Raw genomic sequence first — 17,102 nt, 5'->3', positions numbered from 1 at the left:
ATATTGGCTACTGGTAATGTTAATAGGGACACATTCAGATAGAAATTGCATGAATAGAGCCAACGTTATTCCTTATTCAACATGTCAAAGAGGCATGTTTGTTCTACATAGCATATTTCTATTTGAACATTCCAAAATGTTGCATCCTGATGAACACGCCCCCAGATTGTTAACTATAGCTAGCTAATGAGGTAACATGACTGAACAAGATGTAGCCTAAACAAATGGTTAACGGTCCGGTCCGCAAGTAGCCTAGTTTTAGAACGCTATATGAATGTAAACTACGTCCGCAAAGACGGCTATTAATTGTGCTGATCACTGAAAAGCCCTCAGTCTCTCCAAAAACTCTTGTCCAGCCCCTTTAGTAGTCAGAGATAATCTCATTTTAGTCAACTGAAATGAAAAATAATTTTTGTTTAGTTATAATTCCTCTGAGTTTATTTAGTCAGTTATAGTCTCGTCAATTGCCACTGAAAAATAGGTGTTTGACCAATATTTTTGTCACAGTTTTTGTTGGCGGAATTAACACTGTGCAGGTGCCATCAGAGTTTTAGCTCTAACATTGGAAACCTATGGGCTATAAACTCATTTCCAAATGCATCTGAAAGATGAGACTCTGGTATAGAGACATTGACTGGAATCTAAATATGTATTTATATTTTTGTGTTATTTTTTTGTTCTAGTCGCTGCCACGCCTAGGGCTGTGGTGGTCATGAAATGTTGTCAGCAGGTGATTGTCAAGCAAATAACTGTTGGTCTTACAGTAATTGACCGGAATTAACATAAACACATTTAGCATCTCCTGGCTTCCACACCAACAGTTACCTTTGGAACATCTACATTTTAAAAAGTCTAATAAATACATATAATATAAATCTATTTATTTTAGACAGGTCTAAAGAAGCATGATATGAAGAAAATATAGTCTGTTTCAGAAGAACAGAATAGCATCCTCTGAGTTGTCCTTATGTTAGGTCCTGATCTGGCTATTTATTTTTAATTTAGCCTTTATTTAACTAGGCAAGTCAGTTAAGAACAAAATCTTATTTACAATTACAAATAATAAAGCTATGCCAAATGGCTATGGGCTACACTAGTTAATTTAGCAGACAAGATTTGCTTAGAATTCCATGGCATTATTTTATAGTCTGACCAATACAATTGAATTAAGCTGAATAAAATAAAAATGATATTTTCTCCAAACGATTTGAGGGAGTGCACACATGCGGCTATTCTGTGTTGAGCGGTTAACAAAGAAATAGGTACTCCTACATGCTTAATTGAGAGTTATTAATGTAACTTTAGTTGTTCTACAAACGTTGGGCTATATGTTTTGATGTTTAATACATTGTAAGGCTACATGATGCGACTCTAATGATTAATTGAAAAAAGTTGCTTGAAAGGCATGAGCTCTGATTAGTTTTTTTGCGCAGGCTGTACACACTTCAGTCTTTCATTCACAATATTACAAGTACTTGATAATGCCTCAAATTACACGGTGGCATCCCCTTGTGTGGCCGTAATGCACCCTAAAAAAATCCATGCCTTTTGCGGCCAGTGGCTGTTGTGCCCTTGGCACGGAGTGCTGCCTTGTGCCCTTCTACCTGAATGCTGCACACTACGAAGCCACAAGTGAAGACAGACATATCAGGGATGCAACTGCGCACCTCCTTATCCAATTCCGAGGTGCATATTGAAGATGTTGGAAGAACTGTCCACATTTACTTTTCGTCAGCCAACAAGATGAGTCGGCCTAACAAACAGAAAAAGCACTAGCCTATGTCAATCTACTATACCCCAAATCAATTTCTGTACCCTCTGTAGTACCTTGCGGTCGGAGGCTGAGCAGTTGCCATACTAGGCAGTGATGCAACCAGTCAGGATGCTCTCGATGGTACAGCTGTAGAACCTTTTGAGGATCTGAGGACCCATGCCAAATCTTTTCAGTCTCCTGAGGGGGAAAAGGTTTTGTCGTGCCTTCTTCACAACTGTCTTGGTGTGTTTGGATCATGATAGTTCGTTGGTGATGTGGACACCAAGGAACTTGAAACTCTCGACCCGCTCCACTACAGCCTTGTCAATGTTAATGGGGGTCTATTCGGCCCGGCTTTTCCTGTAGTCCACGGTCAGCTCCTGTGTCTTGCTCACATTGAGGGAGAGTTATTGTGTTTCCATTTGGGTGGTGTAGTTGAGCACAATGTAGTTGAGCACAATGTTTTGCTTAATTTGGACCCCACCCTTGTGGTTTCACCCAGTTTCAGGAAAACAAGTGAATGTAGAAGTTTTGAGTTTGTGCAATAAATTCTTGGCATGGTCATATAAACTCAGCAGATGCTTTCTGTATTGATACCAGGTGTGTTTGAGTGACATTATGTTACATTGCCAAAATGTTTCTCTTCCTTCTGATTTTTCACTGAAATTAAAATGGATGTGTTGTGGAAATTTTTACACAGGGCCACTCGAAGTCAATCTTAAATGAATCATTGTTTATTGTCAGCACGCTGGAGAGGTTCCAACAAACTTGATGCACCATAGTGAAGATCTGTCAGTTCTCTTATATACTGCAGACAAGTCATAATTACATCATTTAGCTTATTCATAATTAATCAATCATTAACATTTGCTTAATTCATGTGACTGACCAATACTGGATCATGCATGTGACAGACCAATACCTCACGAGAGTTCTTCTCTAAGCTGAGACCTTGAAACTGAGATATGACTTTCTCTAAACAAGTTTCTGGGCGTACTGCCACATTGCAGACACTGATAGTGAGGATTCGTTCAATCAGTCACTTGCATGAACACAGAAATTGGTAAATAGAAAAGCACCAACATAAAATGTTGCATCACAGATGGCCCTCCCTTCAGCAAAATACTTTTTAACTAAACCTTCCCTGAACGCTTGAAAAAAAGCAAGTGACCCTCCCCTAAACCCAAAATAATAATTTCTAACATAAAGTGGATAGCAGAGAACATGACTACCGTTTACCCTCACTTCTTGGACAGACCCGAGCCTTAGATATGTCATTTTAGAAACTGTTCTTCGTCTTGTAAGCATCAAATCCAATCAAATTTTATTTGTCACATACACATGGTTAGCAGATGTTATTGCGTGTGTAGCAAAATGCTTGCGCTTCCAGTTCCGACAGTGCAGCAAATTCATAACAAGTAATATCTGAACAATATCTAACAAATGAGAGGATTGTGGACTACAGGAAAAAGAGGAGCGAGCACGCCCCCATTCTCATCGACGCGGCTGCAGTGGAGCAGGTTGAGAGCTTCAAGTTCCTTGGTGTCCACATCACCAACAAACTAACATGGTCCAAACACACCAAGACAGTCGTGAAGAGGGCACGACAAAACCTTTTCCCCCTCAGGAGACTGAAAAGATTTGGCATGGGTCCCCAGATCCTCAAAATGTTCTCCAAAATATTCTTCGGGAACATCCTGACCGGTTGCATCACCGGCTGGTATGGCAACTGCTCAGCATCCAACCGCAAGGCACTACAGAGGGTAGTGCGTACGGCCCAGTACATCACTGAGGCCAAGCTTCCTGCCATCCAGGACCTATATAATAGGTGGTGTCAGAGGAAAGACCATCATATTGTCAGACTCCAGTCACCCAAGTCATAGACTGTTTTCTCTGCTACCGCACAGCAAGCGGTACCCGGAGCGCCCAAAAGGCTCCTTAACAGCGTCTACCCTCAAGCCATAAGACTGCTGAACAATTAATCAAATGGCCACCAGAGCTTGAGAAGATATGCAGAGAAGAATGGGATAAACTCCCCAAATACAGGTGTACCAAGCTTGTAGCGTCATACCCAAGAGCACTCAAGGCTGTAATTGCTGCCAAAGATGCTTCAACAAAGTACTGAGTAAAGAGTCTGAATGCTTATATAAATATGACTTTAAAATGTACAAAAATTACAAACCCGCTTTTGCTTTGTCATTATGGGGTATTGTGTGTAGATTGATGGGAAAAACAATTTAATACATTTTATAATAAGGCTGTAACGTTACAAAATGTGGAAAAGTCAAGCGGTCTGAATACTTTCCAAATGCATTGTATTTCCTGACTTTGCTCTCCATCCACTATCTGAGTAAGAGGGTGTGCAGTGCCTGGTGGGACGCAGGGTGAAAAAAATGCCATTACTCAGGAATTTTGAAAGAACATTGTCTCTCAACCGTGAATATCTTGGCTGTCCACTGCAGCATACGTAAGAGGATAGTGAGTTTTAACCACCCTTAGGCAAACACTCAAATACCTCAGCAGACCCTCCCTGGCAGTGTGGCTGTAATAAAGGGATGATTTTGTGAAGCAGTCAGAAGTTGGCAGCTTGCTCAGTAGGGTAGTCCCTTAGCTGACTACTGCACAGCTAGACCATGGAATGTGCCTCCATAACAAGCTGATACCAAAGGCATCTGGCAGGCGAGAGGTCAAGACTGTAATTCAAACCTGAAAATATCACACTTAATTAAAACCTATGACACCCCTACCCTCGTCTGAGGGCTTATTGAACCAATTGTTTTTCAGTCAATTCTATCTCTTTCCGTTTTCAAGGAATATGACAAATAACTGCAATTGGTTACAATTTTTCAATATCTAAATATCACAAAATCTAACCTACAAAGACAATAAATATCAGATAGTAATAATCGGCATACATTAAAACCAGGCTGAGCCAGTGCAGTCTGTGCATTTTCTATATGAAAAACAACCTCAAGCTTATTTTCATATCCTTGATCCATCAGAAAGTGTCTGCTGATTCTTGGAGCGCTCCCCTCCAAAAACTCAGACGGCTCCACACAGCGATGAGCCAACATTAGTGCAGCATCACATTACTGTGCAAGTTATATCCTGTTGGCTGTTCTGTTTGGAAGTTACGCCCTCTATAAAAAGAGCTCTTGGCTCAAAGCACTCAGATCAGAGCTGGTGGGTTATTGTTTGTTTGTGAGCTGTGGGGGTTTGGGATGGACTCTGGGGATGAGAGCCGGCACAATGTTGACTGTTAAGACCCTTGCCATTAGTCTGCTGCTGTGCTGTGGTGCACATAAAAAGGGTTAGTTAGTAGGACTCTAGCTTAATGTGCCCTGATGCTGATGTGCCATGAGTTTCAGGGATATCTATTGGCTTTTTGGGAAGTCCTTATACGTGCAGAGTTTCAAACCCAAAACATGTGATGTTTCCCAGCAATAAGTATTCTGTCTGTGGCAGGGATTTTGGCAGTGGAGCTTAGACATTTTAGGACCTGTAATAGCCCTTTGGCCACAATTATCTAATTTGAGTAAAAAACCACCTGAGGTTGCAAAACAATATGGTTAAATGTAAATGTAATGTGTGTTATGACACTGTATAATGTAATATCAAATGGTAATGCTATGATGTTAGAATTACAACTGAGTTATGATTATGTAATAACAAGGTTATTATATTATTACACATGAGAGGTCTGAAAAGTTATCTTCCCATTGGTACAGAGCTAGCAACCTTAAAACCTCTTAAATGTAAAGTCCCCTGTTTAGGGTACTGTGGTCCTGGTACCGGTTCCGACCGACATTTTTGCTTATAAATCAACCTGTGGACACCGTAGATCGAAATGGCTTGCATTGAGTAATAGCCCACTTGAAGCTGGGATGTCCCTTTGAAGCTGGGCTGTATTTTACAGTTATAAGGAATATGAAATATTATAGTTAGTGGTTTTATAATTTGATCATACTATATTTAGAAAGCATATAAGTCATTTCAAGCCTTATTCATACAGTTTTGTTGAATAGGAAATGCAGTCCCTTCAGAAAGTATTCAGACCACTTGACTTTTTCCACATTTTGTTACGTTACAGCCGTTATAGTTTTTTTCCTTCATCAATCTACATACAATACCCCATAATTACAAAGTAAAAATAGTTTTTTTTACATTTTTGCAAGTGTATTACAAATAGAAAACGTATATCACATTTACATAAGTATTCAGACCCTTTACTCAGTACTTTGTTGAAGCACCTTTGGCAGTGATTAGAACATTGAGTCTTCTTGGGTATGACGCTACAAGCTTGGCTCACCTGTATTTGGGGAGTTTCTCCCATTCTTCTCTGCAGATCCTCTCAAGCTCTGTCAGGTTGGATGGGGAGCATTGATGCGCAGCTATTTTCAGGTCTCTCCAGAGATGTTAGATCGGGTTCACGTCTGGGATCTGTGCTTAGGGTTGTTGTCCTATTGGAAGGTGAACCTGTAGCCATTATGTTCTTGGGGACTTTCAATGCTGCAGAAATATTTTGGTACCATTCCCCAGATCTGTGCCTCGACACAATCCTGTTTCAGAGCTCAATGGAAAATTCCTTCAACCTCATGGCTTGGTTTTTGCTCTGACATGCACTGTCAACTTTGCAACCTTATATAAACAGGTGTGTGCCTTTCCAAATCATGTCCAATCAATTAATTTACCACAGGTGGACTCCAATCAAGTTGAAGAAACATCTCAAGGATGATCACTGGAAACAGGATGTATCTGAGCTCAATTCTGAGTCTCATAGCAAAGGGTCTGAATACTTATGTAAATAAGGCATTTCTGTGTATTATTTTGAAGACATTTGCTAAAATTTCAACAAAAACTCTTTTCGCTTTGTCACTATGGGGTATTGTATGTAGATTGCTGAATATTTGTATTTATTTAATCAATTTCAGAATAAGGCTGTAACGTAACAAAATGTGAAAAAAGTCAGGGGGTCAGAATACTTTCCAAAAGCCCTGGACGTCATATAAAATATATAATATTTGTATCATTTTTCTACTGTGTACTTGAGCTTGTGTCCTCAAAAGTGACTACACCTCAGCAGTTTATAACTAGAGTATGCAGCATTACTAGCTATTGTTTATGGTCCTCTCATAATAAATAGTTTCTTTCTGGGATTACGTAGATTACATTTTAGATTACATATAGTTACATTAAATTAAAGGCAGTGAGGTACTTCATGTTATTTAGGATGTTGCAACTGAACATTTTGAAATGGCAGCATCCTGATCCTCAGGACTGCTGATATAGCATACAGCTGAGAATGCTGTCTCACTACAGATTACTTTGAGCAAATGCTTATCAGAGAGAAGCACATTATAAAAGAGGGAGAGGTTTGAGTCAATAGAAAGTGTCTACAGTCATGCTCATGGAGATCCTATTAAATTACTAGAGAGGCCATGTCATAAACCCTCAAAGTTCCAGAATGGGGTGGAAATGGCAGCCATGTTGGCCAGGGAGAAATCCGCACCAGTCTAATTGGAATTAATGGCAGTAGAGACATAATACTCATTCTATGGTCGTGCTACTATGTCATGTATTCTATAGGGGATATTTTGTTAACTCTCGTGCTGCCCCTGTAAAGACCCCCCCACACACACACACACACACACACACAGAGTATGGGAATGGGTCATTGGGTTGTGTAGCCTACTGGCCTCTATGCAAAGTTTTGTTTAAAATAATACAATATCCTACAGCTAACCAAACATCTATCTCTCACGTACACACACAAAATGTGAAATCATAAATTATAGGTTTACTAATGCTTACTAAGGTAACGGTGCATTCGAATGTCATTTCGAGGTAGCGCATTGCATTATTGTTACCATTAGAACTTCAGCTATAAACATTTGCTATTTGTGACCTAGGCTACTCCGCGCAGTTTACATGCACGGTGTTTGGTAAATTCGTTTGTTAAAATAATTTAATCCCAAAAACTGTGCATCCAAATTATTAGACGGTTCTCTGACAAACGCTTGGCTACATCATTCGCATTCTACTCATATCCTCTCCCCAATAAGACTCTTAAGAGCTTTTGGCATGTGCAGTTTCAGAGTTCGTTATATGAGTAAAACGATTTACTTACATGGAATGTGGTGGGATGCTATCACATTCAAACGCGCTCAATTTTCGCCACATAAAGTTGGTGGGTGTTATTCTTTTGACCCAACAGATTTGCTCCAGTTGTAGACTCGAGTCATTTGTCCAAAACAATTGCAAACTGGGGCTGCATTCATTCCTAAAGCGGTATGGTGGTGGCGGCGCGGGCACATGCAAATAAGCAGCGGACCCGGCTGTTCCAAATTCCACCAGAAACAGGGATTTTTACAAATCCAGGATTTAAATAATTTTGCCTACCTACTATAAGAATTGGCATCATAACATGTACGGAAGTTTATTGGCTTATAATGGAACGTTAGCCTACACAGATGTGGTATTGAACACTATCCACTCTGATGATAAGCATCCTGAGAGTGTCATCTTTCCAGAAAGGGGTCATGTGTGTAGCCAAAACCGTTCGGATGCTACAGAAGTTTTCATGAGAATACCGGACTTTCGGGATGTCTCCTGGTCTGAAACGCCGCTGTAACTATGCGAAGGCGGATGCAGTGGACTGAGACAAAGCCCAGAAATGATCTCAATCTTAAAGACACCGATTTTGATTGTGATTTAAATATATATATATGCCTTAAACAGAGCATGGGAGGGGGGGGGCTCAAACGGGGAAATTAGTAAAACAAACACAAAAGTGATGATTTAAATGTTTTTTTTTTATGCCCAGCTCATGACGCCCCTTGATGATGAGGCCTAAGGAAATTGCATATTCTGTCTAATGCTAAATCCGCCAGTGTCCACAGGGACGTTTGCTTCAAACATTGAGTTTGCTCTGGCTTTGTTTTCCCCACATATTAGCACTCTCACGAACACGATGATGTTCTCTGTTTTGCTCTAAAAAACCCACAAGTGTCAAGGGACTCGTAATCTGGTACCTGGCCGAAAAATGTATAGAAGTGAATAGGGCATTTCCATGTAAAAGGTATATCGGTAATTCCATGGAATAAATATATATACTGAACAAAAATATAAACGCAACATGTAAAGTGTTGGTCCAATGTTTGATGAGCTGAAATAAAATATCCCAGAAATGTTCCATATGCACAAGCTTATTTCTCTCCCCCAAAAAATGCACAAATTTGTTTATATCCCCGTTAGTGAGCATTTCTCCTTTGCCAAGATAATCCATCCACCTGACAGGTGTGGCATATCAAGAAGTTGATTAAACAGCATCATCATTACACAGGTGCACCTTGTGCTGGGGACAATAAAAGGCCACTCTAAAATGTGCAGTTTTGTCACACAACACAATGCCATGTCTCAAGTTTTGAGGGAGCATGCAATTGGCATGCTGACTGCAGGAATGTACACCAGAGCTGTTGCCAGAGAATTGAATGTTAATTTCTCTACAATAAGCCGCCTCCAACATCGTTTTGGAGAATTTGGCAGTGCGTATGTAACAGTTTAGCTTCCGTCCCTCTCCTTGCCCCAACCTGGTCTTGAACCAGGGACCCTCTGCACACATCAACAACTGACACCCATGAAGCATCGTTACCCATCGTGCCACAAAAGCCATGGCCCATGCAGAGCAAGGGGAAAAACTACTTCAGGTCTCAGAGCGAGTGACATCACCCGATTGAAACGCTATTAGCGCGCACCACCGCTAACTAACTAGCCATTTCACATCGGTTACATGAACAACAGGCTGATGGAGTGTTTCATCAGATAACCTGGCCTCCACAATCACCCGACCTCAACCAAATTGAGATGGTTTGGGTTGAGTTGGACCGCAGAGGGAAGGAAAAGCAGCCAACAAGTGCTAAGCATATGTCGGAACTCCTTCAAGACTGTTGGAAAAGTATTCCAGGTGAAGCTGGTTGAGAGAATGCCAAGTGTGTGCAAAGCTGCCATCAAGGCAAAGGGTGGCTGCTTTGAAGGTTTGCAAATATACAATTTATTTTGATTTGTTTAACACTTTTTGGTTTCTACATGATTCCATATGTGTTATTTCATAGTTTTGATGTCTTCACTATTATTTTACAATGTATAAAATAGTAACAATAAAGAAAAACCCATGAATGAGTAGGTGTGTCCAAACTTTTGACTGGTACTGCATTTTATTTAGCATAATGGACTCATTGTTTCAATTTTCCTCCTTGTTCATTTCACTCTCCATTACTGACATGACTCAGCACCTCCCAAATAGGAAGCCACATAACACACTGACACTGGGGGAGACTCACAAAAGTCTGACATAAAGATCCATTTGAGGGGCTATTTTGGTGGGCCTTATTTATTTCCCTCTCCTATACAACTGTGCTAGTCCACCAAGAATATCAAAGCCACTGCAACAGCGTCACGTTGTCCTGCTTTTAATAGCAGTCACTCAGCCAACCCTAACAGTAGTGACATCTAGAGTAGCAGGTGTGACCTCTAATGGTAGTGTTTATGCATTATAAATGAATGCAGGCTCATGCAGTCAAAGGCAAGGAATTCCAGAGGAGATAATGAGTTTTGTCTTGCTACTGAGCTGATGTGTAAATACCACATGAACTTCTCCATCAAGGCAACATTAGTTGTTTTGTTTGAGTAGACCTATGTGGACTGAAGTTTTTGAACTACCTTACCCTACTGTACATTATGACAAGAATGTAGAAGCACTTGTGAAATCCTCTTTAAATAAATGTTTTATTGTGGATTGCAAGTAAATCCCATTTCTTTGATAACTTTATGGTTTTGAAAAATATTTTTTTAATTCACATAAGAATTGGATAGTGAGTCAATCGAGTCCAGAACACATATGAGGAACTTGGTCATTTCTCCTTGTCAGACCTTCCTCCTCAGAACACCACTCCCTAGTCATGTCTCAACCCTGCATTAGTCAATCGTCAACCTTCCTCCTTAATCCTCACCCTATTGGTGAGATTGACTGATGCACAGGTGAGCGAGGTGAGGCAAATGGGTGATACCTGACCAATGCAGGGGTGAGGGTTGAGGAGGAGGGGTGACACTTGACCAGTGCAGGTTTGAGACTTGACTAGGGGAGGGGTGAAGTCTGACTGGGAGGAATGACAACATTTATAATATGTATTCTATAATCCAGACCTCATGTCTGCCTCATTCAACAAGTCATTCTGTTGTGTATGGGAGGTTGGGAAGTTTCAATTAAATACTTTTTTGAAACAGTACTTCTGTGTCCTGTTTCCAGATAAGTTTTGCAGCTGTCTACTTTCTCTGTCTCCCTCTCTCACCGCTAAAAATACCACAACACGGGTGTGTCATGAACGCCCAAACGGCCAATGTTTTTTGGCTCTACTTGTGTAGGCGACAAACTCCTCTCTGAAAGCCCCCCAAATCCTGGTAATCTATGGTGACATTACAGTCGCTGGCCTGACCCATATAAAGACAATCCTTCAAATTCTCTTGAATAATTAGCACATAATTTAACTTTGCAGGAGATTAACTTTTTTTCTGAAACGTGTGGCGGCCCACCCCAGGAAGCCTGATGGAAGTCCTGCAGCCAGAAGTTATTTAATCCACTGGAATACCCTAGTCTTGTTAAGAAGTTTAGCAACCTGGGGGCAGACAGTGAAATATGATTTTAAACCAGTGTGTCTGATCTGTGTTGTTAAATCAAGTTAATTTCCATGTGTACAGGGGTGGTAAATTGTGCCGTTGGGGTGATTTTTGTAGCTAAGGTAGATAGTTGTTTCCCTATTTTGGCAGGGGCACCAAGGTTAAGCCCTATAGTTGGCACTTTGTATTCTTTGAATCATCCCTCTGTAAGAAAACTACTACTGCTTATGTTCCTTGCATTCCAATCCTCATTGTCCAAAGAACCAAAAGCTTTGCGCAACAGCCAAATCTGGTGAAATATAATATGTTTCATGCTGCTCCCAGTCCCTGCCACTGAAAAACATCCCCACAGCATGATGCTGCCAACACCATGCTTCACTGTAGGGAAGGTGCCAGGTTTCCTCCAGACGTGACGCTTGGCATTCAGGCCAAGAAGTTCAATCTTGGTTTCATCAGACCAGAGAATCTTGTTTCTCATGGTCTGAGTCTTTTGGCGCCTTTTGGCAACTCCAAGCGGGCTGTCATGTGCCTTTTACTGAGCAATGGCTTCCATCTGGGCACTCTACCATAAAGACCTGATTGGTGGAGTGCTGCAGAGATGGTTGTCTTTCTGGAAGTTTCTCCCATCTCCACAGAGAAACTCTAGAGCTCTGTCAGAGTGACCATCGGGTTCTTGGTCACCTCCCTGACCAAGGCCCTTATCTCCTGGTTGCTCAGTTTGGCCGGGGGGTCAGCTCTAGGAAGAGCCTTGGTGGTTCCAAACTTCTTCCATTTAAGAATGATGGTGGCCAATGTGTTTTTGGGGACCTTCAATGCTGCAGACATTTTTTGGTACCCTTTCCTAGATCTGTGCCTCGACACAATCCTGTCTCGGCACTCTACAGACAATTCCTTCGACCTCATGGCTTAGTGTTTGCTCTGACATGCAATGTCAATTGTGGGACAATATATAGACAGGGGTGTGCCTTTCCAAATCATGTCCAATCAATTAAATTTACCACAGGTGGACTCCAATCAAGTTGTAGAATCATCTCAAGGATGATCAATGGAAACAGGATGCACAAGAGCTCAATGTGAGTCTCACATAGCAAAGGGTCTCAATACTTATGTAAATAAGGTATAAAAAACTGTTTTTGCTTTGTCATTATGGGGTATTGTGTCTTGATTGCTGAGGATATTTTTTTATTTAATCCATTTTAGAATAAGGCTGTAAAGTAAACAAAATGTGTAAAAAGTCAAGGGATCTGAATACATTCCGAAGGCACTGTATGCCGTATGAAACTGTTACTAGTAGCACATTACTCAATCTGTAAGTAGGTGTATTCAATTAACTGCAAAGTTAAATGGATGTTTCCTCCCATCTTCTGGTCAAACAGGGGATTGGTCCCAGGTTTCTTTCTATAAACCAGGGGTTTCCATGGAGGGCCGAGTGTTGATTTCACCTTTCAATTTGTGTCCAATTAAGACCTATACAACCAGGTGAGGGGAGTACCTAACTAATCAGTGACCTTAATTCATTAATTAGGTACAATGGAGTGAAAACCCGCAGACACTCAGCCCTCCTTTGAATGAGTTTGACACATAAACAGTAAACACAACAGTCAAAGTGGTCAGTAAGACAGTCCCGTGCAGCGACACATTAATGTTTTGATATTTTAATGCTTTGGTGAAGTTTTATACAGATTATGTTTTTTAACACAATGCAATACTATACTACTGATAAATGTTTATGTTTTGGCTACATGTATTTGTTTACTTATGGTAATCTACGTTTTGAGAATGTAAATAGTCTGCAACTTTTTTGTTTTAACCTTTATTTAACCGGGTAGGCCAGTTGAGAACAAGTTCTCATTTACAACTGCGACCTGGCCAAGATAAAGCAAAGCAGTGCAACACAAACAACACAGTTACACATAAACAAACTACGCATGTGCGTGCGAAAAGCAACATGTCAGTGCCCTTGAGCATCAAAATATTATAATAAAAACAACGCTCTGTCTTTGGTGATGTTTATCTTGCTAGAACATCCAGATATAAATGTGAATGGAAAATAGTCGTTATGGTCGACACAACTGCAGCTACGTACTATCCAAAAAGCTTCAGAACGTCATACCACTTCAATTAGCTGTCGTTGTGTAGCGTTAACAGCTAGCATGATAAAATGCAAAACAAATCAACAAATGATAGCAATATGTTTCCAATGTTGAATTGAGCCTTTAATGCAAACCATTGTTTAGTGTGGCTTTTACACAAGCTGTCAAAATGCACATAGAGAACGTGTATGGCCGATCCTTGATGTCCTCTTACCAGAGGTAGTCTACTGTCATGTTTCAAAGAGATTACCGAGCAGTAGATGCCGAAATCCGTCCCCAAAGCTTTGCCCAAATAGTAGAGTTATGCATGCAACTCAGCCGTTGATGATTACGAAGTTACTGTCTGTGGACGACATCTTTGCTAGAAGATCACTACAGGACTACTTGAAGAAGATGTAGACAGAGTACTGTGATAGTCTGACAGACAAAGAGACAGCAGGATGGTGAAGAGGAATTGAGAGTGAAGAGAACATCTCCTTCTGTACTAGCCCTAGTGATCCAATACTTCAGAGAGCTTCAGACAAAACAGCAGAAATTTGGTGAAACTGAAACATTACTGAAAGGTGAGGCCACACCTAATGTGTGATATTTTATCAACAGATGCAGAAGGACATTGGGCATCTCATGGCCATTAGTTCTTAGCAGCTTGAGAGTTTGCTTATGTCATAAACAACTCATTCCTTAATTCGGTGACTGTCTGAAATGCATCTTGTGACTACCCATCTTGTACAATCCATTCGGAAAGTATTCAGACCCCTTCCCTTTTTCCACATTTTGTTACATTACTGCCTCATTCTAAAATGGATTAAATAAAAAAAATGTCAGGCATAGAGAACTGATACTGTAGAGAATCATTGTGAAATATCTTTTCCATACACACAAAAACTTAACTTAAGACCGGAAAGAATAGAAATAGCGCACATAGAGCAGATCTACTGCTTCTTAGACCTGTCTTCAATTAAGAATGACAGATCTATAACTCACATTCAAATGTGGATTTGGTCGTGTTGCCCAAAAAGTTTAATATTGCAGCTTTAAGGAACATTTTTTATATATTTTTTTTATTTTTAATTTGAATGTTTAGCTCACATAATATAATTTAAAGGTATGAATAAAGGTGTCTGTTATAGTCATCTAGTGTATTTATAAATCATTGTTTGTCACTTTGTTCCTTAATCATATCTATAGGCTATATAGGCTATTCATCAAAGTAGCCTATTTTGCATTGATAACCAAATAATCTCAGCGACTGTTCAAGCATACCATCGTCAAGAATCCACCCAAAAAGGTATTTTGTTTAGAAGTACTAAGTAGTGATTACATGCTATTGGTAGTCTGCTGTAGCCAACTAGCTAGCCATGTGCTTTTTTCTCTGTGACAAAACATGATGACATTCCATTTTCAGCTAAAATGGGAATTGATACACAAGCAGCATATCAAACTGGGATAATGTTTTAGGTTACTCCGGCAAGTATAATATTATTTGCCAGGGCATATTTTTTTAAATTATAAATCTGATTATTTCACATGGAGATGTGGGAAGCTAAAAAGGCTAGCTAGCTTGCTATGTTTTTAGCCAAGCTAAAGCCAGATAGCTACTATTAGAAAGGGATGGCGACTCTCCCTTGCTTTTACAAAATGAAAATACAAAAATAAAAAACTTTGCTATTGCCTTCTTGTGAATGGGAGTGGGACCGGTGAGGATATCATGTTACTCAAAGATGTCCTCCACTCTAAAAATCCCACTCCACCCACGTGCAGGCACGTAGCTCAACGGAGTGAAGCTTGTAATAACCTTTACTGGTGTCTTATCTTGGTTGTGGGTCATAGGTGTGATCTCAGAATGCCAGGAGGAAAGGTCCCAACTGAAAAATAAAAAAAGGCCATGAAGGTTCTACATACCAAACTCTATAGTATGAGGCTGGAAGAAGAGACCAGTAAGCGATATACTGCACGGAAAGTCCAGGTACGGATCAAAACTACACACATACAAGAATGTTGCTGTTCAAAATTGTTATGTCAGGAATGGATATCAAAATCCAGTTCAAAGTTTAACATATGTTTCCTACATAGTCATATATAAAACCTAGGATGGAGCGTGCCAAAAAAAGTGTTGAATAAAGACAATGGACAGCAATTTAAAAACATGTTTTTTTTTATTTAACCTTTATTTAACTAGGCAAGTCAGTAAAGAACAAATTCGTATTTACAATTACGGCCTAAACCATGGGCAACAATTAATATGGTTTGCACTGAAAGAATAGAATAGGCATGACTGACAGAGGTAAGAAGGTTGTCTCTTGGAGGGCTATTTACTGCTTTGAAAGTGGAAGGTGAGACGGGCTTGGGTGTGTTGGGGAAGAGGGAACCCAAATAGTTGCCAGCTGTCTGTTGGATACAAAAGTTGTATATTAAGTGTTGGTCTATACTGTAGCACATTTTGTATATTGACTTTTTTTATCTATCCTTTTTAATCTATCCAAAGGTAGATCTGAGAAAATCAGGAACGACAACTTTCCCCAGGAACCGAATCACAGATCATTGGATTGGAAAAACGGTGCATGATGTCCGAGAGCTCCTTGAGGAAATTAATCTGGCACTACAGGAGCTCCCTAAGCAGGAGAGTCATTGACATTCTTGGAGAAAATGACTCTGATCAATAATAGCCCAGTGTATTTGTTTGCCCAACTCACATACTTAGAGCCCACTTAACACATTCCGCTCACGAGTGTGAAATTCCAGTCCACAAACTGCTTTTGTTGCTCATTTTGCAGTAAAACTTCAAAATATGTCAGTATAGAACTTTTCTCAAATCCTTTCATTTGAGAACCGAAAGTCTTGCCCAAGAAATTACATTTGTGTGTGACATGACAGGTACAGTAGATTCGGAAAGAATTCAGACCCCTTGACTTTTTCCACATTTTGTTACCTAACAGCCTTAAAATAAAATGGATGAAATAATTTTTCCCCCTCATTAATCTAACCACAAAACCCCAAGCGAAAACAGGTTTTTAGACATTTTTGCAACTTTATTAAAAATAAAAAACAAATACCTTATCTACATAAGCATTCAGACCCCTTGCTATTAGACTCGAAATTGAGTTCAGGTGCATCCTGTTTCCATTGACCATCCTTGAGCTTTTTCTACAACTTGATTGGAGTCCACCCGTGGTAAAATCAATTGATTGGACATAATTTGGAAAGGCACACACCTGTCTATATAACGTCCCACAGTTGAAAGTGCATGTCAGAGCAAAAACCAAGCCATGAGGTCGAAGTAAATGTCCGTAGAGCTCCAAAGCAGGATTGTGTCGAGGGACAGATCTGGGGAAGGGTACCAAAAAATGTCTTCAGGGTACCAAAAAAGGTCCCCAAGAACACAGTGGTCTCCATCATTCTTAATGGAAGAAGTTTGGAACCACCAAGACTCTTCCTAGATCTGGCAGCCTGGCCGAACTGAGCAATCGGGGAAGAAGGGCCTTGGCAGGTAGGTGACCAAGAACTTGATGGACACTCAGACAGAGCTCCAGAGTTCCTCTGTGGAGATGGGAGAACTTTCCAGAAGGACAACCATTTCTGCCGCA

General features: G+C 40.3%; 1 protein-coding gene and 1 long non-coding RNA gene across 5 annotated transcripts in view; one reads left to right on the top strand and one right to left on the bottom strand.

Moving 5' to 3' along the window:
- The window catches only part of LOC100196543 (equilibrative nucleoside transporter 1), a 59,741-nt gene extending 51,498 nt beyond the window's left edge, over positions 1-8,243 (bottom strand). For all 3 annotated transcript variants that reach the window (XM_045721891.1, XM_014205926.2, XM_014205932.2), the window contains exon 1: positions 7,881-8,243. The gene's annotated coding sequence lies outside the window, so the exon portion shown is untranslated. The remainder of the gene's footprint in view (positions 1-7,880) is intronic.
- A 5,537-nt stretch (positions 8,244-13,780) lies between these two features.
- Positions 13,781-16,451, top strand: LOC123726765 (uncharacterized). 2 transcript variants are annotated; one of them, XR_006758905.1, is made up of 3 exons: positions 13,781-14,081; positions 15,349-15,484; positions 16,004-16,451. It is a non-coding gene; the product is annotated as an uncharacterized lncRNA (long non-coding RNA). The 2 variants fall into 2 exon arrangements; XR_006758906.1 differs by lacking the exon at positions 13,781-14,081 and adding an exon at positions 14,278-14,806.
- The last annotated feature ends 651 nt before the right edge of the window (positions 16,452-17,102 follow it).

This window comes from Salmo salar, chromosome ssa01, assembly GCF_905237065.1.
Source record: "Salmo salar chromosome ssa01, Ssal_v3.1, whole genome shotgun sequence".
NCBI lineage: Eukaryota > Metazoa > Chordata > Actinopteri > Salmoniformes > Salmonidae > Salmo > Salmo salar.
Note: the sequence above shows the minus strand (reverse complement) of the source record. Positions and strands in the feature narration are given on the sequence as shown.